This window comes from Macaca mulatta, chromosome 9 (genome assembly GCF_049350105.2).
Source record: "Macaca mulatta isolate MMU2019108-1 chromosome 9, T2T-MMU8v2.0, whole genome shotgun sequence".
NCBI classification, from domain to species: domain Eukaryota; kingdom Metazoa; phylum Chordata; class Mammalia; order Primates; family Cercopithecidae; genus Macaca; species Macaca mulatta.
The window spans coordinates 54,407,522-54,432,497 of record NC_133414.1 but is presented as its reverse complement, the minus strand read 5'-3'; the positions used below and the strand labels follow the sequence as shown (position 1 = coordinate 54,432,497).

Genomic DNA, 24,976 nt, shown 5'->3' with positions numbered 1-24,976 from the left:
GTTTCAGATGCTCAAAATTTGTGGTGACCAGAGGGGTGGAATTTAGTTAAGACATCCTTCTACTGAGGATAAACAACATCCTGTGTCTACTATGTGGGCTTACAATTAACCTAACTTGGAGGGAGTTTATGTCTTGACTCACAGTTGCATTTTTTATGAAGGAAGTCTCATTAGAAGAGGCCGTGGCTTTTGGGGTGCTTTATTTGCAGAAACTGGACTCAGGGCAGGGCTGGGGAAGGTGGAATGGCAGTTATGGGTCATAGCCACAAAGAACCAGGTGCAAATATGTCATTAAAAGCAGGGGGCTCTGTTGCCTCAAGTCTTGGGGTGAGCCTGGGGTCTTCCTTCAGAGCACTATGCTTCTGACTTTTGAGAAATGTCTTTCTCTCACAATACATATAGATTCTTTTCTTTTGTTTTCTGACTTCTCCTGTGGGCCTGATATGGTAAGAAAAATGAAGAAATGCTCATCTAAACTTGTTTTGACATGCACCTTTTAACATTCTGCAGCTGCCACTGCTTTTGATGTAGGATTTTTCTTCTCGGTCACTTTGCAAGCCAGGGACTTCTGGCTGGCAATGCCCGACATGAGCCCTGCTTGGCTATGCTGGCATGCCCCAGCTCACCTGTGTTACAGCTTGTACCTGCGTTCAGTGGTTCTGGAGTTCTTGTATCACATCCAAGAAGAATGAGGATATTGAAGGCTGGACATTGGAGGTTGAGGAGGGTGGTAAAGAATTTTATTGAGTGATAAAACAGTTTTCAGCTGAGAGGGGACATGGGGGTAGTACCCCAATCCAAAGGTAAGAAAGTTCCACATGTGACTGGGTCCAGGGCATTTTATGGACTCAGAAGCGGGGTGTGTGCTGATTGTTTTGTGAGTATGCAAAAAAGGTTAAAGTGAAGACACCACTTAAATGTGGGCATGACAGTGTAGAAAAACCAATTAGGGAAGAGTAGGTATATGTAAAATAGGTGAAGGGTGAGGACCAGTCAGAGGAAAGCACATCAAATGGGAAGACAAGTTCTCAATCTAGTCTGAGGATTTAACTGGTAGTTTGGCTTTCAGACTTTGTAACGGTCTTCGGCTGGGGGTTTCACTAGGACCCGCCCCTATTTGCCCAGGCATTTGACTGCCTCCTGTCACTATCGCTGTCTTCTGCTCTCAAAATAAAGTCACGTCCAGCAGAGAAAATTCAGTGTTGGCGTGAAGGCTGAACACATAGTCTCCCTTACTCTTATTTTGTGTTTGGTAGTTGATTCATGGCTTCATATCAAGGCAAAAAGTCCTGTCTTAACTTGTCAAAGCCACTGCAGATTTTTCTCCCGGCAAAGTGCAGGCAGTAGAACTATCAGATTCAGCTGGGTTTTGCAGAGAGTCCCAACTAGCAATCTCCTTGCCTCTTCTCATCTAACTTCATACCTGGGATGGCTGTTGTGACTTTGTTTTCTGAAGTCATAATCAGACACCCACTCCATGTGATTTCATGGTCAAACACCCTCTATGATCCCATAAGCAGACACCCCTATAATCCCATGAGCAGATGCTTCCTGTGACACAGTCAGGTGTCCTCGGAGCTCCCTCAAGAGCCCCTGGGCCCCACCTCCTTCATCCTATTATCTGACACTCTCAGAACACCTCGCCAATTTCCCCATTTGAGCACTCCACCCCAACAAGTATCAGAATTAGGGGGAACAAAAAGTAATGCTTCATCAGGAACAAGTTGCCCTCAGCTGAAGGGAGAAGGGTAGAGGAAAAGAGAAAGAAGTCCCTAAAGGCATCATGGATTTCACAGTCCTAGGGTAGATACTTGGAGAAATAAATGCTCTGAGCCACAGTCTGCATGTAACATGAGATGCAGAAAAATTACCCTTTCAATTCCTTCTCTTTTCTTTTCTCTTTCCTCCCTCTCTTCCTACCTTTTCTATTTGCTAAATGCATTTGCTGTTCATAAGATCTCAGAGAATAAATCATTCCCTAAAATGCAGAGGTCTAGTTATATAGTGCCATTAGCATCTTCCTTCTCAACACAAGCTAACCACCTAGAGTCCTGACATTCATTCATTATTTTCTTTGTTCATTTCATTTATTGAGTGTATACTTTGTTCCAGTCCTAGTGTTTCCAAAAGAATAAAAGCAATGACAACTTTTGTTTGTGGAGTATTTTCCATCAGTAGACACTATATTAAGTGTGTAACCGGCAAAATACATTCACAAAATGGTCCCAACAACTTAATTGTTACTGCCTGTTTTCCAGATGAAGACTGAGGTTTCAAGAATTAAATCACTTGGTCAAGGTCAGCAGAGCCAGGCACACAGCAGTTTGAGGATGGACTCTAACCTTGCTGTATGCTGTGCTCTTTCCAGGACTGGTTCTCCAACTTTAGCTGCATCAAAACGCTTGGGGGACTTTTAAGAACATGCATTTCTAGGCCCTGCTCTCAAAGTCTGTGATTTATAAGTTTGAAAATTCTCATTTCCAACAAGTTCCCAGATATTGTTAATGGGGACCCGACTTTGAGGACCGCTGCTCTATGCTATCCTGCCTCTCACGCAGTCTCCCTCAGGTGCATCTGCTTGAGGGAAGGTGAAATGTACCCTGCAATTAATTTGCAGCTCAAATTCATGCGACCTGTAGACAGAAGAGCCCGCTTTCCCCACCCGAACTCCACATGCTACCCTTTTCCTGCCCTGTATCCGCAATTGAGAAGTCACCTTGGATTCTACTTCTTCCTTTGAGCGTTCTAAGAAAATACTATGGGGAGAAAACCGCTTTGATTCAAGGTGCTGGTTGCTCTTAGCGACTGGCAGAAGAAGCTACTCCGCGTGTTTCAGGGTGCTGGGAATGAAAGTGTGGAACACAATACCGGCTGGTAAAGAATCCGCACATTCACTTCTGCTCAAAACACCAGCATCAGACTTCAGTTGCTCTAGAACACCATTCTGAATCCTGAAAACAGATAGCAAGAACAGCAGCTGTACAGGAACTCTTTGTTTATGGAATCCCTCATGTAAACACAGCGAGGGTGATGGATCATCACTCGGCCCGTAAACATGGCTGTGCTCCAGCAGGAGTCTTGTCCTCATCTGAGCCCACTGACCTCTTCCTCTGTCTGCAAACAGTGGCAAAGCGGAAACAGAAAGGAAACAGAAGTGAGGAAATGGTGTTGCGTTGCAAAACATGGAGAGAACAATTGGCATTGTGATTCCCAGGATGAGCAGGACCCCACCGGCTTGCAGAGGCACCAACTCTAGAGGGGGTGGTTCCATTCTCTGGCCCTGAAAGTATGTGCTTTCCGCAGCCTTGAATTTGTCCTGCCTCTAAGGAAGTTATTTACACTTTTGCACAGTGGGATAGTTTTATGAGCCAACCCTCTCATTTTTATGAGGGTTCCCAGGGTGAAGCAGTTATACAATCTTACACCAACACACCAGCTTCAGTGAAGAACAAACAATATAAAGTAGGCCATCCAGACCCATAAAGCAGGCAACACCGAACCGTTGTGATTTAAACTCAGTTCAGTGATGACCTGGCTTATTACTATAAGATAGAGGAATGAACAGAGCCTATGCAGAGAGAGGGAGCAAGTGAGTGGGAAATAAATAATTCATTGTGCTCCTTCCAGAAGCTATAAGTTGAAGGGACAGAAATCTCATTATCAGAAAAAGGACCAAAATTCAATTGTTAGGATGTTCTTTCAAATTACTTTTCAGATTTGTTGGTTGAAGGAAATGACACCACCTTCTACCAAATATTTGGTAAGCAATCCATCATCAATGCAAGGCTTTCAGACTTTAATATGGCTTTCTGTGTATGACAAACCAACTTCTCCTCCATGAATCTGTGGAGAACGAGGTCTCTGAGTGTGCTTGTATTTACAAATGAGTTTGCTAAGCTTTGACTTCATAAGAAGACAGGGCTAATTAGGAACTAGACTGTGGATCTTAAATTTATCAGCAGGCTAAGTAGCTAGTGACTGCCCCAATCAGAGCCAGCTTCTAGGAAAGGAAACAGGACTTATTTACATTTAGAGTGATGCCCAGCTTCTTAATCGCCTCAAAGTATTTACAGATTAACTTTACTACCAGCAGTTCAAGAGGCAGGACGAACCCTGGCAGGGCGTGTGCTTCTCTGCCTCTCTCTTCTTCTGGAGCTGCCGATTCCTTATTTCAGCCTGTGTTCCTTGACTGTATCTTTTTGTTAAACCCTGGAAAGTTTCTTTCTGATGCTGTCCTGCAAAGTAATCTGTAGTTTATTTGGCAAGCCTCCTGATAAAGCAATTTTCTAAAGCCTTACCAGAATTGCTAAGGGTCACCAGCATGGCCTGGTATATGTGCACAATATAAGACAGAAATCATTCTGGTAAACTTTCTTTGACAGAAAATGTTTGTATTAAATTGTTGGGTTATTATGGATTGCACATGCTGGATAACAGAGGTGACCCCAGACTTCTCACATGGCTCTGTGGTTGCTTATAAATGAACACTACTAAGGATTAGATAAATTTTGGATTAGAAATTTCTAATTAGTCAATAAAAGTGACCAGAGCAGTTAGGATGATAGATACATATATCAATAGCAGTTTCAGTCACATTTGAGTTTAACACAATCTCCAATTCAATTTGAAATTTTTATTACAGTATTTGAATCTGCAGTCTCTAATTATCTTATGGTTTCTGAACTCAGCAGAGGATGATAAGATTTGCTGGTGGGCTGTGTGTGATACCTTCCCTGCCTTATCCAAAGAATTGTTGTAAAGATTTATACAATATTTGTTGTCAACTGAAAGGAGTTGTGCAAATATAAGCTAACTTGACATTCAATTATTTAATATTCTAATAACATGTTTACTCATCTTTTGTGTTTTAGTTTTAAAAATTGAAACTACATAAAATACTATCTCTTTAAAATCATTATGGTTTTCCCTTTATGCAATAAGCTACCATGTCAAATCTTTAAAGCAAACTGTCTTCTAGAACAGATTAACGAAAAAAATGGACCTAGTTGGTGCATTGTAAAGAGTACCTTTTTGGTTATTGAGGTAAGAATGTAATATTTATTTGCATTTAAAGGATGCATATGCCTTATATTTAGAAATCCAATATAATAGGAATTTGGATAGGAGGGAGACCCTTCCTTCTTGTTAAATGAGAGCAGCTATGAGGCCAAGAAATAGGTTTTTAGGGTTTCAACTTTGACCACAGAGGTCAGTTTGCTTATTTCAGCAAAACATGGTACACTTGGGTTCTAAGAGCCAACTCTTAAAAAAATGAGCAGAAGCCAGTGAGTCTGGCTTTGTATCTTCATAAGAGGCAGAACATTCTATACTATACTGTTCATATTATGCCAAGTCTGCTGGAGGAAGATTGGCGGCTACACCTCTTGGGCTTTCCCATAACAAGATGTTCATCTCTGGAGTCTATCCTGGAAAGCCAACTGCACATAAATCCATTCTAATTAAATATGCCACTCTCCAGGGAAAGATGCCTTCATTACAGGACTTGTTTCAGGGGAATGTAGATATGTGCATATCTACATGTTAGTGATGGACACCAGAGTCTGTTTGCAAGCAAGACAATATACCATCCCCTTCTTTCTCCTCTCATCTTACATCTTGCTATCTAGAGACTCCCACAAAACAAATCCCTTGGGATTGCACTTACTTTCAGGTATGCGAAGTTAAACTCTTCTCAGACACACACGTCTTTCCATTACAAGTACAATGAGAAGTTTTCTATAACTCCAAATCCAGTGGTGCCATTTCCTAATTGAGACACCTGGCCCAATTAGGAATTAATGAGCACTTGCTGATGATAAAGTTAATGAGCAGTTACTTACAGCCACAACTAAGAAGCATGTCTTTTTAAAAAAATTATATGTATGTATATATATTCCAGAGAAGAAATGTGAACCTACAAATAAGTGGTCATCCTTTTACTTGTTTTCAAAAATGAAATATTATCTGAACTGAGATGTCAAGTCTTATAAAACAAAGTTACATTCAAACCCCAAACTGACTCATTAACCAGACTCTGCTTTGGAAACAGCCAGGTAAAAGAGGATTCTGGAAGCACATTCCTTGCTTGGAAACAGTGTTGCCACCTTCCTCTCCCACTCCCTCCTTCCCATTCCTTCTGGGAAGGGATCGCTTGGAACCAGTGGCAAGAATATTCAGGTCAGGTTGGTTTCTGTTTTACCTCCACTACACCGCAAGTGAAGAAGAGCAAGACAGAGACACTTGAAAAGCCACGTCAGGCCAGGCATGGTGGCTCACACCCGTAAAAGCACTTTGGGTTGCCAAGGTGGGTGGATCACCTGAGGTCAGGAATTCAAGACCAGCCTGACCAACATGGAGAAACCCTGTCTCTACTAAAAATACAAAATTAGCCAGGCATGGTGGCACATGCCTACAATCCCAGCTACTCAGGAGGCTGAGGCAGGAGAATCACTTGAATCTGGGAGGCGGAGGTTGTGGTGAGCAGAGATCGCGCCACTGCACTCCAGCCTGGGCAACAAGAGCAAAACTGCATCTCAAAAAAAAAAAAAAAAAAAAAAAAAAGAAAAAGAAAGAAAGAAAAAGAAAAAAAAAAGAGAAAAGCCATGTCACCCTTTCTATCCCAAGGATTTAGCTGTTGTAGGACACCAGGTACCAGACAAGAGAGAAAGAAACTACGGGGCACACATTTTTAAAAAGTCTACATGTAATCATACTCAAGACTTCTGAGTTATTCAAAAGCAGACTTTGACTTTTATATGGAGAATACTCTTTAAAATGTCTTTTTATGCCAAAAGGAATTACAACAAAAGCAAAAATTGACAAATGGATCTAATTAGACGTAAGAGCTTCTGCACAGCAAAAGAAACTATCAACAGAGTAAACAGAAAACGTACAGAATGCGAGAAAATATTTGGAAATTATGCATCTGACCAAGGCTTAATATCTAGCATCTATAAGGAATTTAAACAAACTTATGAGATAAAAACAAATAACCCCATTAAGAAGTGGGCAAAGGACATGAACAGACACTTTTCAAAAGAAGGTATACACACAGCCAGCAAGCATATGATAAAAAGCTCGTTAGAGAAATGCAAATCAAGAGCACAATGAGATGTTATCTCAAACCAGTTAGAATGGCTATTACTAAACAGGCAAAAAATAACAGATGCTGGTGAGGTTGTGGAGAAAAGGGAAAACTTATATACACTGGTGGGAGTATAAATTAGTTCAACCATTGTGTAAGACAGTGTAGCAAATCCTCAAAGAACTAAAAGCAGAACCACCATTCAACCCAGCAATCCCATTACTGGGTATATACCCAAAGGAACATAAATCATTCTACCATAAAGACACATGTATACAAATGTTCATTACAGCACTATTCACAAGACATGGAATCAAGCTAAATGCCGATCAATAGCACATTGGATAAATAAGACATGGTGCATGTACACCATGGAATACTATGCAGCTATGAAAAGAATGAGATCATGTCCTTTGCAGGAATATGTACGGAACTGGAGGCCATTATCCTAAGCAAACTAATGTGGGAACAGAAAACCAAATACGACATGTTCTTACTTATAAATGAGAGCTAAATGATGAGAACACATGGAAATGGAGACAGGAACAACAGACACTGGGGCCTTCTTGAGGGTGGAGGTTGGGAGGAGAGAGAGGATCAGAAAAAATGCCTATTGGGAACTATGCTTAGTACGTGGGTGATGAAATAATCTGTGCACCAAACCCCCATAACATGAATTTACCTGTATAACACACCTGCACATGTACCCGTGAACCTAAAATAAAAGATTAAAAAAAAATTTACAAAGTCAAGCCACATCAGATTGCTATGTATTTTTTTTATTCCATTTATGTGACATTCTGGATAATACAGAATCAGGAAACAGATCATTGATTGCCTTGGGCTGGAGGTAGGGAAGGGGGATTGACTATAGTGAGGCACAGGAGAACTGATAACATGTGGTATATCAAAGTCTGTCTTTAAGAGAATGTTCTGAACTAATGGAATCCTTCTATGTACTTGTGGTGGATACAGAACTTTATATTTTCAAAACTCATGGAATTGTAGTCCTAAAAGGGGTAAATCTGACTCTATGTAAATTACATATCAATATACCTGACTTTAAAAAATAAAAAATAAATAAAATATCTTATTAAATGTCCTGAGGCTCCTGTTCTAACATCGGTAGCTGGCTCTGCTTTCGGGGGAAAATGCTGTGGATGACACTCTTCTTTGTGGCTTTGGGGCATGAAGTGCCTGTCGGCCCCTCCTGTTCCTGGGGAGGATCCCCTCTCCACCCCTTAGGGGATCCTCCTGCCTGACACTGATCTTGAAACCTGGCTTATCTTAGACCTTATTCTTGTGTGATGTTGCCTGATATAAACTCTTCTTACTTCCTCCACCCCCACATTCTTAGATTTATTTCAAAATTGTAATCTTTACTTACTTTAGAATAAAAGTTAGTGCAGCTAAGAGTGCGAATGACTCCCGATTGTGAAGCAATGCCAGACGGCAGCACTGCCTTACTTTAGGGTGTAGGAACCCAGACACTCAGAAAGTCTGCTCTCACAACAAAGGTGTGATGAATACTCCTATTGGGGTCTACAGAGCTCTCAAACCTGCCTTCTTCTTCTCAAACCTGCCTTCTTCTTCTTCTTCTTTTTTTTTTGAGACGGAGTTTTGCTCTTGTTGCCCAGGCTAGAGTACAGTGGCATGATCTCGGCTCACTGCAGCCTCCACTTCCTGGGTTAAAGTGATTCTCCTGCCTCAGCCTCCCTAATAGCTGGGATACAGATGCGCACTACCACGTCTGGCTAATTTTGTATTTTTAGTAGAGACAGGGTTTCTCCATGTTGGTCAGGCTGGTCTTGAACTCTTGACCTCAGATTATCTGCCTGCCTTGGCCTCCCAAAGTGTTGGGATTACAGGCATGAGCCACCGTGCCTGGCCAAACCTGCCTTCTGTCCCAGTTAAATGACAGGATTAGGTGGCAGTGGAGAAGCTGTGGGTCATGGTCGTGGCAGGTGGCTAGGCTGTTGGGAGCAGGACCAGGACTGTGTTTAGGGGAATGTCCCAAATTGAGTAGTAGCATTATTTTAGGGAAAAAAAAATCCTTAAAACTCACCATGCAATACTCTTCCTCCGAGAAGCAGCTGTCCCCGGGAGGCATCAGAAAGCCGCCGTCTGACTCAGTTTTGGGGTGGTCTAAACTTAGTGTGCGTGAGACATCTTCTCCCACTGTTTGTTTCTTCTCTCGCTTACTCTGGTTAAGCGACAGACAAATCAGCTTGGCCGGAACATTATGTTTCTATTCATTTGCTGGAGTGCTGGACCCACAGAGCAGCCTTGATAGTGTTCAACGCTAGTGCCATGATGATCAGGCAAAGCCCTGGAGCCATGGGTGGCATTTGGAGAAACCAGTGGGAAGGAGGGGTCTGTAAATATCTACAAGCTTGGGCACATCACTCACCTTTGCCACTAAGTGGCTTCCAAAATAGACTGTATCCTGCGAGGGATTTGAATGGAGACATTCTTCCTGAGTGGGAAAGTATGTGCAAATTGTACTGAGATCAAGCTGCAAGGACAGGAAATCACATGCAGACGAGCGGACAGAGTGGCAGCGGATGAGCAGGCTAAGGGAGTGATAGAGTCCAGGGGCAGCGTAGACACTGCCAGCGTAATTATCTCTGGACCTCATCACCTTAGCCAGTTTGGCACCTGGGCCGTGGCTGCAGGTGGAGGATGGAATGCAGCTGGCCAACTGGATACTACCTTTCCAGGGCTATCCTGAGTGCTTCCTTTGCTCTCATCCTGGAATGAGAGACAGTGGTTCTTGTGAACCAAAACACAAGATAGGTAAATCATATTTTTTAAAATGTTTAATTTTTATGGGTACACAGTAGGTTATTGGGGGAACTCACCCCCAATATTTCAATGTAGGTTTTTTCTATTTTGCCTAAGTGTTGGCCAGTCTGAGAAATAAAGAGAAAGAGTACAAAGAGAGGAGTTTTACAGCTGGGCCACCAGGGGTGGCATCACATATCAGTAGGTCCCTCATGCCCACCTGAGCTGCAAAACCAGCAAGTTTTATTAAGGATTTTAAAAGAGGAGGAGGTGTACGAACAGGGAGTAGGTCACAAAGATCACATGCTTTAAAGGGCAAAAAAAGGAGAACAAGATCACATGCTTCTGAGGAAACAGAGCAAGGACAAAAGCAAGGATCACAAGGCAAAGGGCAAAATTGGAATTATTGATGAGGGCCTATGTTCAGCCTTGCACGTATTGTCTTGATAAATATCTTAAACAACAGGAAACAGGGTTTGAGAGCAGAGAACCGGTTTGACCTCAAATTTACCAGGGCAGGATTTTTTCCCCACCCTAATAAGCCTGAGGGTACTGCAGGAGACCAGAGTGTGTTTCAGTCCTTATCTCAACCACATAACACAGACTCTCCCAGAGCCACCATTTATAGACCTCTCCCAAGGAATGCATTCCTTCCCCAGGTTATTAATTATTAATATTCCTTGCTGGGAAAATAATTCAGTGATATCTCTCCTACTTGCACATCCATTTGCAAGAAGAAAAATATGGCTCTATTCTGCCCAATCCCACAGGCAGTCAGACCTTATGGTTGTCTTCCCTTGTTCCCTGAAAATCACTGTTATTCTGTTCTTTGTCAAGGTGCACTGATTTCATAATGTTCAAACACACATGTTTTATAATCAATTTGTGCAATAGTGGTCCTGAGGTGACATACATTCTCAGCTTACGAAGATAACAGGATTAAGAGATTAAAGTAAAGACAGGTGTAAGAAATTATAAAAGTATTAATTTTGGGAACTGATAAATGTACATGAAATCACAATTTCTGTTCCTCTGCCACGGCTCCAGCCGGTCCCTCCATTCAGAGTCTTTGACTTCCCACAACAGTAGGAGCGTATATTTATGGGGTATGTGAGATATTTTGATACAGGCACACAATGCATAATAATCACATCAGGGTAAATGGGGTATCCATCTCAAGCATTTATCATCTCTTTATGTTACAAACATTCCAGTTATACTCTTTTAGTTACTTTTAAAAATACAAAAAATTGTTGACTGTAGTCACCTTGTTTTGCTATCAAAGATTTTACTCATGTCAAACTATATTTTGTACCCATTAGCCATTCCTCCTGCCCCCACCCCACTACCCTTCCTAGGCTCTGGTAACCATCTTTCTATTCTCTGTCTCCACGAATTCAGTTGTTTATAATTTTTAGTTCACACAAAAGAGTGAGAACATGCAAAATTTGTCTTTCTGTGCCTGGTTTATTTCACCGAACATAGTGACCTCCAGTTCTGTCCACGTTGTTGCAAATGACAGGATCTCATTCTTTTTGATGGCTGAATATACTCCACTGTGTACACGAACCACATTTTCTTTATCCATTCATCTGTTCATGGACAGTTAGTTTGCTTCCAAATCTTGGCTATTGTGTCTTGTACTATGGAAAATAATAACTTTTAAAATAGATCACACTGATTAGCTGTGAAAGCAGACTTGCCATCATTAGAAAATAGTTTGTCATTCAAAAATGCATATTTGCATCCTCTAACATCCCCAGCATAGTAGTTTGAGTCATTGCCCTCGGGGATTTAAAAGGCCACACACTGAGAATGCCAGTCCCCAGGGAGTTGGGGTGAATTTCTCCAAAGGCCTGTGTGTGTGTGTGTGTGTGTGTGTGTGTGTGTGTGTATGTGTTTGTTCTCCCCAGGCCAATCAGCAGGGTACTGACCCCAGATGGCCTACAGTGCTCTGGGCACCCCAGCATGGCTCAGGCAATAATGGAAAAAACAGGAGGGCGGACACAGCTCCTGTCATGGGAGCCAAGGACACTGGAACCCTGCAGTGCCTGGCAAAGCCGCCTTTCATCCTACCTTCCTCAGAGACCTCTGGATTTCACAGTCCTCAGGGCCCCTTCCTGTGGCTGCCTGGCCTAGGAGGAACTTCAGTGAGGGAGTGAATGACAGCCATGCACAACACCTGATTGGTGATGGGCTTCCTGGTTTGTGGGGTGGATGGAGGTTTACCACCTCATGATGTGGTGGGGAGGGGTGCCTGGCAGGGCCTGCAGTAGAGTTTGCAGCATGGGGTCTGCCCCTGGGTTCCTGCCGTGCTGGTACCCAGTTCCTGGGCCCACTGAACCAAGATCTGACCAAGTTTCTCCAAGGAGGAGCCAATAGATGATAGATCATGGAGGCCAATTGTCTCCATGACCTGAGGATCCATAGAAGCACAGGTGGTCTTCTAAGGCCTTCAGAGCCTGGGTTCTTCTAGCTCTTGCCTATAGCTCTCATTTCAGTTTATGCTGCAATAGATAATAATAGTCCCTTACCTTTGAAAGGAGAGCATTTCAGAATTTTCAAAATCTTTTTGCACAAGTCATTTGATCTTCATGGCCAGCTTTTATGGGGGATATTATAATAAAGATGAAGATACCAAGTCAGAGAGAAAAGAGAGAACTTCATTCGTGTGTTTGATGTGGACAAGTTATGACTTGAACCCAGGCTGGCAAGTGCCAGCCCTGTGCCGCTGCCCCAGAAGGGCCTGGAAGCCATGGGGCCCCACAGTTCAACACGGTGGTAAGGTCTAGGCTCTGCAGCCAGGCTGCCCACCACCGACTGGCCATTCATCTGAGGCAAACATGTTCACCTCCATGCCTCAGCCTCTGCATAAAATGGGACTAGCACCCACGTCACAAGGTTGCATTAATACATGCTTGTTAGTACATATCAGTGTCTATAATGATAGCAACTCTCTTTTGGTGCTTATTACATACCTGGCACTGTGCTTTGCACTTTATGGGATTCATTCATTTAATCATCACAGTAACCTTAGGGGATAGATACACCTTATTTTCCCATTTCAGAGATGAAGAGACTGAAGCACAGAGAGATGAAGTCATTTCATAGCATCAGGAAGACCAGGGACCATGCTCTCTTGATCATAACACCAGTCTTCTTTTAAAACAGAGGTTGGCTCCCGGTAAATACTTAAAAAATGTTGGCTGCAGCCAGGCATTGTGGCTCATGCCTGTAATCCCAGCAGGTTGGGAAGCCGAGGCAGGCAGATCAGCTGAGGTTAGGAGTTCAAGACCAGCCTGGCCAAAGTGGTGAAACCCTGTCTCTACTAAAAATACAAAAATTAACCAGGCATGGTGGTGGGCACCTGTAATCCCAGCCACTCGGGAGGCTGAGGCAGGAGAATCGCTTGAACCTGGGAGGCGGAGGTTGCAGTGAGCCGAGATGGTACCACTGCACTCCAGCCTGGGTGACAGAGTGAGACTCTGTCTCAAAAACAAACAAACAAACAAAAACCTGCAAAAAACATTGACTGCTACTGGGGCCGTTGTCGATGTCGGGTGGTATGATACATGGGCCCCACTATCCCAAGACACTTCCTCTGCAAGTTAGTTCCCAGTGGCCAGAACACCACAATCAAGACTTCAGTTTGGCTGAACAGGACTTTTGTCCCCTGTTAAGATGCAAAGTCCCTCTGGAAAGGCTTCCATGAAACCTGAACTTGCTTGGAAGCCAAGGCATCAGTGAGCTCTAAGGCTGTGTTGGGGGGAAGTTTGATGGAGGGGAGAGAGAGAGAACCTGACCGTATTGCTTGGAGTGGTAATGAGGGACAGTTCTGCTGGTGGAAATGTGGCAGAATGAGGTGGAAATTATGTAGAAAGGGAGGATGAGGACTCGTCTATCTTACGCCTTTTCCCAGCTGTTAAAATGATCTGTATCGTGTGGGACCTGGTTAGAGTTCATTCTTGGAGCACTTTTTTCATGAATTGTTTTAAGGCTGTTATGTGTTGGGAATCAGACTAATAGGGCTTCTTTGACGGATGAGGAATTCAAAGTATGGCTAGGTCACACTGTTAGGCAGTAAAACATCCAGAGCCAGCACCCTAGAATCCTGCCTCCCTGTATGAACACCATTTATTTTCCTATTCTCTGATAAGCTTTACAAGGAGCTATCATATATGAGCTTTGTGATAAATTTTAAAATTTCAGAGTTGATTTTTCTTCTCAGCCTCAGCTTAGCAGTAAGGGTCAGGAGTTCTTCCTTGCTGGTTTTGGCACCAAGGCTGATTAATGTGTAGTTTCCAGTCTCCTCTCCTGAAACCCAGGTTTGATGATGCTTCCCTGCCTTTCAGGTATGGAGTTAGGGTTAATTAGGTGATGTTTGCATAGGGCTTTGAAGATGAAAGCATCATGTCATTGTTATTATATATCATCGCTTCCAGAAACCAGGAATGCTTCTACTTCAGGGAACACTTGAATGTGTCTCCACTTGTATGGTTCACTTTAGGATAAAACTTGTCAGGTATCAGTGAACTAATGATACTGTGTAGCACATGGGGGATCCAAGAGTCCAAACAAACAAGTACTCAGAACTCCTTGGATCACCAGGAAGCAGCTGTCAGTGGGCTTGGAGATGAAACGAGCCCATCCATTCAGCAGAGAGCTGCTGGGAAGTTTGCCCCTTAACTGTATCCCCAGCGTGAGACAATGTGGGTCATTAAGAGAATGTCAGGGCTCCAGAGACCAGAAAGTGCTGGAACAGACAAGAGAGGCACTATGTGACATTTTGGAGGAGCTGGGGCAGGTCATGGGAGAGGAGGGTAGCAGAGTGAAAGACATTTCTTACAGTATTGGAAAATTATTTCAAGAGCCGCCTGATGGGTTTCCCTCCCTGTAGACTGACTTCGACACATCAGTCCATGTTCTTTCCACTGCCAGGCTACCTGCCTGTACTTCCATCATGGCAAGTCCATGACTTGTCAACCTTCAGGGCCTTCCTCTTGCCTAGAAAATAAAGTCTAGTTATTTTAAAGCTGTGCTATGGCCTTGCTGTGACTCTTGATTTTCTGCCTCTTGTTGATTTTCCTTCACGCTCTTCCCTGCATGGGAGTTGTCTTCCCAAGCAGCTCACGCTGCCCCGTCATATTCAGGATGACATGCCTTTCCCACCCTGCACCTTTTCCCACATGAATCCTTGACTTTAGCCCAGCTCCTTTGTCCCTGCTGATTCTTTCCCTGATTCTGCAGCTCCCAAGAGTACCCTCCTGTTAGTCAGTTCTGTTTGCTGTTCATTTACTTAGCACTTGTCTACATTTTGTTATATTGGTATGTATCTGTTAATATGAATATTTCCCTATTTGCTATTTGGACTGCAAAATCAGGGAAGCAAGGGCATTGTTTCTTGTATTCATGTGGAGTACTTTGTGGGAAAATTTAATTTTTTTAGACTTGGGATCTCATTCTGTCACCCAGGCTGGAGTACTGTGGTGTGATCATGACTCACTGCAGCCTTGAACCTGGGCTCAAGCAATCCTCCCACTTCAGCCTACCAAAGCACTGAAAATATAGGCATGAGCCACCATGCCTGGCTAGACTCATCAAGTTTTAAACTCCATTAGGGGAGGATGTCTCTAATACCTAACACAGTGCCTGACATACCTTAGGGGCTTTCCCCAGTTATTTACTGCTGTGTAACCAGTCACTAAAATTTAATGGTATGCAATACCAACAGTGATTTTTTATTATTATGTCTCTTGGTCCTGGGGATTGAGTTGGCTCAGCTGGGTGGTTCTGGCTTGGGACGTCTCATGTGATTGCAGTCAGAAGGTGACTGGGTTGGGTTCATCTCAAAGGCCTCCCATGGCTATTTCCTGGGCTGGGAAGACTTGAACAGCTGCAAAAGCTGATGTTCCTCAGGTATGCCTCTCTATCGGTATTTGGGCTCTCCATGTGGTCCCTCTAACATGTCAGTTTCAAGGTAGCTGGGCTTTTGCATGACAGCTTAGGACTCCCAAGACACATGCCCCAGAGAGCCCTGTAGAACTGCACCCCCTTTCTAACGCATCTGGGAGTCAAGCAGCAACGACTCCACTGCGTCGTGTTCATTCACAATGTCATATGCCAGTCCCTATCCAAAGGCAGGGGAATTAACCTCTTTCATGGGGGAAGTGTCAGAGGATCTTTGGGCATATTTTACTACCACCACAGTTCTCAATACACACTTGTTGATTGATTTAATGAATAAATGAATAGATGAAGCGCCATTTTTTTAACCATTTCCAATATGAGAGAAAGATAATGTGATAGTGGACTGAAATTTTCTTACTATCTTCTTCAACATAACAAAGAAATTTGTTTATTTTTTAACATGTTTACAACTCATGAGAAAGTATGAATTTCTTTTGTCCTTCTTATAAAATCACACTATGTTATTGACTGGAATTAATGAGTGTGGACCTCCTTTCTCTAGCTATTAATTTCCTTCTGCTGTTGCCTCAGAAATATCTAACAGTATGAGCTTTGAAGAACCTTTGCTGTTATCTAAAAAAATGTTCTTAAGTGAAATTACTGGGCATCTCCTTTCTGTGTGCTCTGCTCACAGAAACCTACAGGACACTGTCCAAAAGGCGAAGTGAGCAAGGAGGCCGGGTCAGTCCTTCCTGGCCCTATGGAAGTCAGCTCAGCAGGACCCCACATGGATGGGCTCCTGCAACTGTGAGCAAAGGGGGCCCATCAGGCCGTGCCCAGCCCCTAGGACACACACAGGAAGGGCATTTTCCCAATACCTGCCGCCGGGTGCCTCTGCACGGCCGTGGTGTGCACCCTGCTGCAGGGAGCAGGCACCCTCATCCCTGTGGCCCGTCTCCCGCTTCTTGTCCTCACTATGAGGCCATAGAAAATTGGCCTGCAGCATCCTCACCCTCAACCTTGCCCTGCTGGGAAAACTTAGACCCTCAACTAAGGCTCCCAGACGCACTTGCTCGGCCGCAGTTCTCAATCTTCCCTCTGCCTGGAAGGCCCTGTCCGGTATTTCACACTTGCTAAGCAGAGTCACCTCTGAACTCAGGACCCCCGGATCCAGCCCAGCCCTCCTGGATCCACTTCCCAGAGCACCCCCTGACCCCACCAGCCCCTCCCACTGACAACAGTGCAGGTCGGTGAAGGTGACCGTGACAGCTCTGGTAATCCTGGGAGAAACCCCGGGAGTGAGCGCAGCTCTCGGGCTCTGATTACAGCTGATTACCATAATGGAGAGAATATCTGGATTCTCCCCTAATTTCCTCTCCTCTTAAAATTTTCAATTAAGAGCCTAACCTTGATAGAAAATGACTGCTTTCTGGAGTATTCTCCGTGGTGCTGATTCTTCATCTGCTTTTTCTAGACAGATACAGGCTCTCGATGATTCCAAATAAAATCAGAGCCAAGGAGCTTACCCAAAGAAGGGAGGAGAGCAGAGCAGCAACGGACTGCGCCCCGGAGCCCTCCCTGCTGCCAGAGACAACGGGTGGGTGGAGGGTCTCTTGGGCCCTTCCAGCCTGCAGAGCTGCTGAGAGCCAGGTCTGGCCGCCAACAAAGCAGCTGAAGTCTTGAGAAAACTTCCTGATTGCATTAGCGAGGTCGCACCACCAGGACATAATCAAATCTCCCAGGAGGACGTGGCTTCCGGAAGGGTTGCTACGAGCCGGTGGCAGAACCAGGGCAACCAGGGTCAGACACGGCAGAAGGAGGGAAGTCCCAGGGTTGAGCATAGGTGGGCATCAGAGGGGTGTGGGCTGCACCATCTGGGTGCAGGGGCCAGCGGGCAGTGCGGGTCCACCCAGCCCAGAGCCAGCCTTTCCCAGTGGTAATGTGCAGAAACCTGGCACACGTCATGGGGCGGTGGTCCCCCATCATAGGCCCTCCTGGTGTTAGCAGTCAGGAGGGTGCCTAGAAAAGCCCCATGGTCACAGTGACAGCAGGATCTGAGCCCACCCTCCTCACCAAGAACCTGCCCAGCACCGTAGGCAGGGCCCGGGTGCCCTGCTTAGGAACGAGCTCTGGTTCTAGCTTGGCGGTCCTAGTTCCACCCTGTCTGTACCTCAGCCGACCAGGAAGATGGCTGTGAGGACCACAGAAAACTCCGACACAGAGCTGGCACGAAGGAGCTGTGCCCGTGGGAGCTTCGGAGTCCTCAAGCCAGGCCGGCCCTGGCTCTGCCACCTCCTGGCTGGAAGACCTTCAGGCACCTACTGAGCCTCTCAGGGGCTCAGTATCCTCGTCTGTGGGACAGGGATAATAACAGGGTTGTTTTGAGAGTGAAAGCACAAAACACAGAGCCTGGCTGGAGAAAGCACAGGTAGCTGAGGTCAGCTGAGACTGAGTTAACTGTTCTTAGAAGAGCAGACAGGCCATCCCCCGAAGGCATCAGTGCAGGCAGGAGGGAACCTGCACTTTGCAGTCTCAACACCTGGGGACACAATTCGTGCTAATCTGACCCGCAAAATACCAAAGGATACACCCAAGACCCTGGACTAACATCCCACAACGATGCCTCCTGGTTTCTTCTCTAAGAATACTTCTTTAAAAGTTCCCCAGGAAGCTAACTCTATATTCCTAATATAGAGGTCCATGGACCATGGAAAGAAAACAAGTGCCTCAGTAGGTTTGTTTAACAAATGTGCAAATGCAGGGATGAACGAAGACGCCCAAAGTCACGGAGCAGCTCAGTCGCCTCCGACATGCTCGGAGGCCACATCCACCTCCAACCTCTGCCCTGTTCACGCTTTCCTCCACCCAGGTTCCCCTCTTGCCCTGGCACTCCAGGAATTATTTGCTGTCCTGGAAGCTTCCTTTCTCTGCTCCATAGACCCTGAGCCTGGAGCCTCCCTGCCTGCGTGTCCATCTCGCCCTCCGAGTTCCAGGAGCAGGCGTCTGTTCTGCTCACCCTGACTCGGCAGGGAGGGCTGAGCTCTGGAGCCTGAGTGGACCCAGACCTGCCCCATGGCCTCCTGTGCCTCGGTGTCCTCCTCTGCCTCCATGTCCTCCTCACCCTCGACTCACCGAGGAGCCCTAAGGACATGAGGACTGGAACATGCCCAAGACCCACGTTGGGGCCTGGCACACACCAAGCGCCCAGTGAATGCTGGATGACTGAGGACAGCATCGCTTCTTCTAAGAGGGAAAACAAAAAGGAAAGTCAACCAGAGACGATTTGTAAAAGATGGTTTTGACTGAGGCCTTGAAGGATGGGCAAGGATGGGCAAGGGGAGGGAGGACTCAAAGTGCAGAGATGAGAAGGCTCTAGGTGCATGAGTGCCTGTGCATGTGAACGTGCATGTGTGTGCATGTACATGTGTGTGTGCATGCGCCTTGCAGCCTTGCATGGGTGTGTGCATATGCATATGTGTGTTCATATGAGCATGCATGTATGTGTGCCCTAGTCCAGACAGGGCTCTGAGTGCACTGTGGGGGACAGATGATTTCAGACTCCACCCTGAGTCTGAAATCAGTGGGACAGATGACCTTGAACAAGCCCTTATGGCTCACTGAGTGTGAGCCAGACTCCATAGAGACAGTGATGGCAGGACACATGCATGGGGGTCCACCTTCCCAGAGCTGGAGCCCACATAGCTCCAGGACCTCAAGGGAAGCCCAGAGGCTGAGGGGTCCAAGAGGCCCATCCATCCAATGGACCCAAGGAAACTTCGGGGACTTCTCTGTTAAGATTTGAAAGGGGTGGGGTGCCGTGGCTCATGCCTGTAATCCTAGCATTTTGGGTGGCTGCAGTAGGGAGATCACGAGGTCAGGAGTTCAAGACCAGCCTGGCCAACATAGTGAAACCCCGTGTCTACTAAAAATACAAAATAAATTAGCTGGGCGTGATGGCAGGCGCCTGTAGTCTCAGCTACTTGGGAGGCTGAGGCAGGAGAATCGCTTGAACCGGGGAAGTGGAAGTTGCAGTGAGCTGAGACTGCACCACTGCACTCCAGCCTGGGAGAGAGAGCAAGACTCCATTTCAAAAAAAAAAAAAAAAGACTTGAAGGGAGCCCAGGGGGCAGGGCTGGGTGGGCACAGGATGGAGATGGCGACACCCTTGCTCTTGAGTAGCTGCTGCCAGCCCCAGCATATCCTCAGCAGGTGGGGTGACAACAGCACCACTACCTCTAGTGTGAGGCCCAAGAGAAATTCATGTGACACACCTGCCTGGGCTTGTTGAGTGGAAAGCTCCCATTGACGTGAGCACTGGTGGTAAGGATGGAGAGGGAGGTGGAGATGGAGGTGACAGCGTGGGCAGATTAAGAGCACGGCTGTGGCAGGGAGGTCCTCCCAGTCAGCCTTCAGGAGGCCCATGGCCGGCCTCGGGGTAGGAGGAAAGAATGTGGATCAAAAGCAGAACGTCCAGCCAGGGGAGGCCCCAGCAATGGCTGTATCAGGGTTGAGTATGATCACAGGAAAAGCGACCCAAGGATTCAAATTGAATGGAGTCAAGACTACATGGAAGCCTACCTCTCCATGATGGCAACTTTGGAAGAACGTGTGAGCTTGCGGAAGTGCACAGAAGGCACTGCTGGCTGGAATGGGTCCTCGGGCCCTGGTCTCAGGCTGGCTTCTCTCCCTTCCCCAGACCTGCCGCAGCTCCATCCCCTCTCTCCTGCATCCTATGATTGCTCCCAAATAACCACCTGCTCACAAGCCTTTTCTTTATTTTCTTTTTGCCTTTTTTTCTTTACATTTAAAGCATGAGTCCATCTGGAGCTTATTTTAAAGCATAGTATGAGGACTGACATTGACCTGTTTTTTAAATGGAATAACTAGTTGTCCCAATCTTGCTTGCTGGATAACGCTGCTCTGTTTCAGGAGCACCCCCACTGGCATGCACCCATGGGTCTGTACCCCTGGGCTGTCCATCTGGGCACTCCCCTGCCTGTGGCACCCCCTTCCCGAGGGCTGGCCTCACCCAGGGCCCAGCTGCCCTCTCCGTGGCCTGTGCCTTCCTTTCCTGATGCCTCGGATTCCCCCCATTCTCCAGCACTCTCTCCATCCTCCTGGCCTGGCTGGGCACCTCCCCTGAGGTGGAGGACTGCCCTGCTCCAGCCCCCAGCTTCCTCACTCCCAAAGCCTTGTGGCCTTGAAGCAGGAGCCCCAGGTTGCATCTGGATGGCAGTTTCTCTCCTGGCCAACAAAGGCATGGTGCTGGCTCCCTTCCCAGCATCTCCCCTCAACTCCTCAGCTCCACCTCAGGGACTTAACACACACATGCACAGCACACACACGTACAAAATATGTCTGTATGCACACACAGACATACACAAAAATGCACATACAGACTTACACAGACACATACAGATGCGCACACATATGCATACACAGATGTGTTCATGCAAACTCACACGTGCACACTCACGGGCACGTACACATGTGTATGTTATGCTAAGAAATCTATTTTGTGTAGAAGACACTCAGGCTCAAATACGTGTCCAAAGTCACACAGCTACGGAGTGGCAGAACTCAGGTCTCTAGTGCACACAGCCCCTGACTTACCGCAGTTCCACTTAACAGTTTTCAACTTTACAGTGATGCAAAAGTCATCCACAGTCAGCAGACACCCTCGTTTAAGTCCCACACGGCCACTCAGTTTTTCGCTTTCAGTACAGTAGTCAATGATTACATGAGGTATCTGACACTTGACTACAAAACAGGCTTGGTATTGATACTTCTCCCCACTGCAGGCTCAGGGCAGTGTTCCCAGCGGGCCAACGTGGGCCCCCACACTGTGCTATTCGGTAGTCAGGTGGACTGTCGTTTTCCACTCGCAGTGGCCTCATGGGGCCGCAGCCAGGGGTAAGTTGAGCAGCGTCTGTACTTTTAGCTCCACCCTGGATATTTTTAAGTGACAGATTTACGAAAAAAAAAAAAAATACAGGGTTCCAAATAGTAGGGACATAAAAGGAGATAATGCATGTTGCGGTCAGTTTATGCCTGGGAGCATAAGCACTACAGGGGCACCAGCAGGCATGACTAGCGATTGTTCCTGCTCTTCCTGGCAGCAGCGACCTGGGCCTGAGACTGACCGCCCTGGCCACAGCCCGAGGCGAGGCTGCGGGGAGCCAGGAGCCGCCACGCTCCTCAGTCGCGTGTCTGCGGCGCCACCGCGTGGCCACTGCGTGGAACTCCCCGTGGTGCGGGCTGGGAAGGCCGGGTCCCCCCAGAGCCGGAGCTGGAGCACAGCGGTGCGCACTCGGCCCAGGGCATCCCACAGCACCCGGAGACTGGGGGCTGGTCTCCGAAACCCCCAGGGGTGAGCGGAAGGAGGTCCCCAGCCTGCTGAGAGCTGTCCTCTGAGCACACACATGCGCACACTCACATGTGCATGTGTGCATCCTCGGGCAACCAGACGCGTTCACACGCACGCACACACGTGTGCACACGCACCGTCTTTCACAAGCGTATGACGCGTTCACACAAGAGTGTGACCCGTTCACACGCACGCACACTCCCTCTGCCTCAAGCCTGGAAGAAGCTCTGGGCTCATGAGAGGTGGAAACCATTACCGCGGCAGAGAGGCGGCGCCAGGACCAGGATTTCAGACGCGCGTTTATTTCAAACGCGAAAACCGAGGCCGGAAAGAGACAGCAGGTTTCCAACCCTGTCCAACGTGTCTGCTGACCGCGCCTCCTGTGTGCGACCTGGGCGGGAGTGAGGGCAGCGGGCCCACCGCACGCCTGGCCAGCCCCGGGGCCTGGAGCCGCTGCCTCAGGAGTCCCCGGTAGCCGCACCCAGCGCTTGAGGGTCCCTTGGAGCCAGGCTTCCTGGCACACAGGAGCTGTGAAGCTTCGGGGCGCGGGGCAGGGCACTGCGGGTCCTCGGGTGGGGACTCTGCAGTTGAGTCTTTAAGGACGAGGTCACTGAGGATCAGGGAACCAGGAGGGAAGGGAGGGTGGGGAGGGTTGCCCCTGCCTAGTGGGAGAAGCATGTGAAACCCCCCAAGAGGGCTGGGGGTGATCAAGCGCTCCGCCTGGCCTCTCCCTGTGGACTGCTCTGGCGCCCCAGAGCCTCCGTTCTCCAAGCCCCATGGATGCCCCTAGAAAGGTGACGCCCTCGCCCACGCTGAGCTCTGAGTGCTACACGAGAACTCAAAGGGCCGTGTGCCAAGGCACAGGCGCTCCCCGTGTTATACGCAGGGCTGAGGCACCAGGAGGCCCAGGAACCGGCTCAAGCTCGCAGGACTTCGTGGCAGGATCTTTTCAAATGTTTTGATTGTGGTGAAAATATACTTAACATAAAATGCACAGTTGTACCATCTTTTAGTGTAAGGTTAACTGGCATTTAAGTGTACTCACATTGTCGCATATCCCCTATCACTGTCCATCTCAAGAACTTTTTCATCTTCCCGATAGGAAACCATACCTATTGAACACTGAACCCGTTGAACACCAACTCCCTCCTTTTGGTAACCATTGCAGTTTCTGTCTCTGTGAATTTGTCCATTCTGGGCCCCTCATGTAAGTGGAATCGCAACGTATTTGCCCTTTTGTGGCTGGCTTATTCCACCTAGCACAATGTCCTCAAGGCTCATGCATGTTGGTGGGCCTCTCAGAATTTCCTTTCTGGCGGGGCACTGTGGCTCACGCCTATAATCCCAGCTCTTAGGGAGGCAGAGGCGGGAGGATAGCTTGAACCCAGGAGTTCGAGACCTGCCTGGGCAATATAGTGAGACCCCATTCTCCACAAAAAGTAAGAAAAAAAAAAGAGAGAGAGAAAAAGAATTTCCTTCCTGGTAAAGGTTCAGTAACAGTCTACTGTATGCATAACCACATTTTGCTTGCCCATCCACTCACCCATAGACCCCCAGAATGCTTCTACCTTTTGACTCTTGTGAATCATGCTGCTTTGAACATGGGTGTGCAAATACCTGTGAGAGTCCCTGCTCTAAAAAAAATCCACATTCTTGGCACCACGAAGAATCACCTCTCACAGACACCAGGGAAAAGCAGGTCTGTCTGAAAGCAGAGGGTGAGGAGGGGAAAGCCGGGCTGCGGACCACACTGGGCAGAGGAAAACTCACCCGCGTGTTCCAAAACTCACCCGCGTGTTCCTATGTGTGGGAGGAGAGAGGAGAAATACCCTCCAGTGAAGGAACTCTTGCAGCAGCCAGCTCCATTCCTGCTTGAACTGTGGAGGGCCAGCTCAGGAGCCCAGGCCACAAAGAAGCCAAATGACCCACAAGATCCATCAGGAAACAGAAGTGGGCGGTGTCTCGGCTGCAACAACAAACAGAGGTAGGACCAGCCACCCACCCTCCAACCCAGAGGAAATGCATCCACCACACAACTACCACCACTGCGCTCATGACACTCTCAGAGACAGGCATGGGAGCTCCCGGCAAGGCACAACCAGGGCAAGTGACAGTTTGCCAGTCCTGGGCAAGCAGACACCTGTCCTCTCTCCAGTCCCCCATCCACCAGCCTGCGCAAGCAGAGAAACATCCTGCATAAATTAAAAGATTAACCGGATCATCGAAAGATCTGAGCAAACAAAACAAGTAAGACAAAAAACAAACAAACAAAAAAAACACCAACAGAAGAACACTCATTTTTACAGAGAGATTTGAGCCCATCCCAACAGAGTACAATGCTGTTTCCAAGCTCATGGACAGCATTTGGAAAAATTAGCTGTGCTAAAGGAGCAGGAAGCCTCAGTCCCTTTCCCGGAACTGCTGTTACACAAATCACATTCTCTCACCAGGGAGCCACAAAATTAGAAACCTGCAATAACAAAGACCATGTTAAAAGTGCATTTTGGGGCTGGGCGTCGTGGCTCATGCCTGTAATCCCAGCACTTTGAGAGGCTGAAGCGGGTGGATGACCCAAGGTCAGGAGATCAAGACCAGCCTGGGCAATATAATGAAACCTGTCTCTACTAAAAATACACAAAATTAGCCAGGCATAGTGGCACGTACCTGTAAACCCAGCTACTGGGGAGGCTGAAACAACAAAATCACCTAAACTTAGGAGGCAGAGGTTACAGTGAGCTGAGATTGTGCCACTGCACTCCAGCCTGAGCGACAGAATGAGACTCTGTCTCAAAAAAAAAAAAAAAAAAAAAAAAAGGAAAATGTGTGTTTTGGAA

The 24,976-nt window shown here is 47.0% G+C and overlaps 1 long non-coding RNA gene across 1 annotated transcript; it reads right to left on the bottom strand.

The window, feature by feature from the left end:
- Positions 1-721: 721 nt before the first annotated feature.
- LOC144331109 (uncharacterized) lies at positions 722-24,132 on the bottom strand. The gene is made up of 2 exons (XR_013398024.1): positions 23,933-24,132; positions 722-3,114 (listed from the first exon to the last, which is right to left on the bottom strand). It is a non-coding gene; the product is annotated as an uncharacterized LOC144331109 (long non-coding RNA).
- Positions 24,133-24,976: the final 844 nt, after the last annotated feature.